We start from the raw sequence: 2,968 nt of genomic DNA on the forward strand, positions 1-2,968 counted from the left end.
GCACAAATAGATGGAAGGTTCAAATTTGTCATAGAAGGGGCACCTCAATTTACTATATTGTATCTATTATTATCTTATTATATAAATAAAGATATCTTGTAATAATTAAATAATTATAATTAAATTAAGAATTTGAAATCTAATTAGATAATATTTATTATTAATAGAATTTGAAGAATTTGAAATTCTTAGTACAGATCTAAGTATCTATATATCTAAATCTAACAGAGTACGTATAATAAGAATAAGTGCAAAGAATGTAGAACTAAATAAATGGACTTATTCGTCTCTTACATGAGAAAGATGTGTATCATAATAAACTTTATTATTTTTCTTCATTTCTTTGTCTTTTGTTCTTGTCTTCTAATTTTCTAAAAATAGATAAAGAGATTATCGAAAGATTCGTTCGAATCCGACCCAACATGAATTTTTAGCTAAAATGGTTTTTAGGGAGATAGAGAAAGATACAAAACTCTATTATCTATATTTTAATTTCAAATTATATACCTAAGAAAAGAAGAAATTCATTTTATTTTCCTAATTTCACGAAAGGAAGAACTCACTCTTGGTGATAAAGGCTTCTTGATTCGTAATCAGGAATATAGGTCAAAAAAGAGTTATCCTCAACTTTAGTTTTGATTCTTTCTACAATTAGATCTTCTATCACCAAAGAAAGGGTCATTATTATCTTATTTACTTTATCTTATTTACTATTATCATATTTACTTTGATTCCGATAAACTAACTACTTTTTTGCTACCAACACAAATAAAATAAAATAACGGCCTTAGTGCTCTACGTGATTTTGCTTGACTTTTGATTCAAAGGAAAAAAGGCGTGGAGCTTAAACAACTCACTTAGAATGCTTTTTAAAAGATTATGTGGTACAATTAGGTCGAATAAACCCTTCTGGAATAAGTATTCAGCTACTTGTAAACCTTCGGGTACTATTTTATTCAATGTTTGTTCAATTACTCTTTTACCTGCAAATGCAATATAGGCATTGGGTTCGGCAATAATGATATCCCCCAACATACCAAAACTAGCTGTCACTCCACCAGTTGTCGGAGATGTAAGGATTGATACATAAAATAATTTTTTCTTTAATTGATAATCATATAAAGAAGACAATATTTTAGCCATTTGCATCAAGCTCAAACTTCCTTCCTGCATGCGTACCCCCCCCCCCCAGAAGCACACACTATAATAAGAGGTAAAATTTTATTGGCAGCATGTTCACTCGAACGGGTGAATTTCTCTCCGACTACAGATCCCATACTACCCCTCACAAACTGAATATCCATAACCCCAATTGCTACGAGAATGCCGTTTATTTGGCCTATGCCAGTTTGAACAGCCTCGATTAATCCTGTCTTTCTTTGATAAGAATCAATACGATCTTTATAAGGCTTCTCTTCCGAATGAAAATCAATGGGATCCAGAGAAACCATGTCTTCATCCGTAGGATCCCAAGTACCCGGATCGACCAAAAGTTCAATTCTATCCGAACTACTCATTTTCTAATGATATCCACATTGTTCACAAATATTCATTTTTGATTTAAAAAATTTCTTATAATTTAATCCATAACAATTCTCGCATTGAACCCACAAATGCCTGTATTTTTGAGTTACCTCGATATCATTAGAACTTTCTCTTATAGTTAAATACTGTCATTAGTTAAATCGCTACCTATAGTTTAATCACTGCCAGTAGAACTTTCTTTTATTGTTAAATCACTGCCAATAGTTAAATCACTGCCATTAGAACTTTCTCTTATAGTTAAATCACTGCCCTTTGTGCGAGTTTGTATACTGGAACCCTCGTTTTCACTACTACTTTTACTTTCACCACCACAAACGGCCCTATAAATGTAACTGTCACTGTAATTCTCACTACCATTCATAATGGTTGTATCTATAAGGATTTGAGACTGAAGATAATTATCAATCCACCTATTAATGTGATTATTCCAACTATATTAAGTATCATACATGTAAGAATTATAGTAGGGATCTTCGCCCCTAAATCCATTATTCAGATAACTCGAGTTTTGATAACTATAAAAAGAACTTTCTAGTTCACGCAGAAAAGAATGATCGTTGTCAATCTCAAAAGTCTGATTTTCAATATCAAAATAGATGGAATAACTTTCTCCATTCCTATCACTAACTACAAAAGTGTCATCACAAATGAAATTCCAAATATCTTTAACGCCGAATAAACAATCAAAATTACTGCAACTAGGAATGTTTTTCACTTTTCGATTTGGATCTTCACAGGTATTTTCAATAGGACCAATACTGCCCATTATTTATTAGCCAACACCTGCATTCGAACTCCTTCTTAAACAACATCGAATTAAACCACCATGTTTCCATAGAGTTTTCTTGCCCCCTAATTGCATGAAAATACAATAGATGAATAGTCATTTGCTATAAAATTATTTATTTGAATATCTTATTTCCTATCAAACTAAGCATAGAAATCCAATCATTAGGATTATTAGTAGGATTATTAGTTAGTATTGGAAAAAAGTTTTGAATCTGGTGGAACACTTCACTATATATTAATATTTCGGAACCCCCTTTTATTATTTTATTATTAAAAATAATATAAATATAATAATATATTTTTTGATAAAGGGCGGCTTCTCCTATGTCGTGTCAAATTCGCATCGAAAAAAAGAGATTTGTCCTCTCCTATACTCCTATAAAGAAATTAAAAAAATTTTCTTAAAATCTCGTCTCATACTAATATCTAATCACTAACTAATCTAAAATCTGATAAAATAATAAGTAATAAATTAAGCTTCCATTTCAACACAGAACGAAACAAAGGGGACAATATACAGGATGAGTAGAAAGAGTTGTGCTACTTGGCTTGAATTAGGGCAACTAAAAACTACAGGATAGAAAAAAATATACCAATCCTAAGAATCCGTAGGATTTATTGTGGATCCAAGACA

At 31.0% G+C, this 2,968-nt stretch overlaps 1 pseudogene; it reads right to left on the reverse strand.

The window, feature by feature from the left end:
* Positions 1-795: 795 nt before the first annotated feature.
* Positions 796-2,432, reverse strand: LOC124893985 (annotated as a pseudogene).
* Positions 2,433-2,968: the final 536 nt, after the last annotated feature.

This window comes from Capsicum annuum, unplaced genomic scaffold, assembly GCF_002878395.1.
Source record: "Capsicum annuum cultivar UCD-10X-F1 unplaced genomic scaffold, UCD10Xv1.1 ctg68116, whole genome shotgun sequence".
NCBI classification, from domain to species: domain Eukaryota; kingdom Viridiplantae; phylum Streptophyta; class Magnoliopsida; order Solanales; family Solanaceae; genus Capsicum; species Capsicum annuum.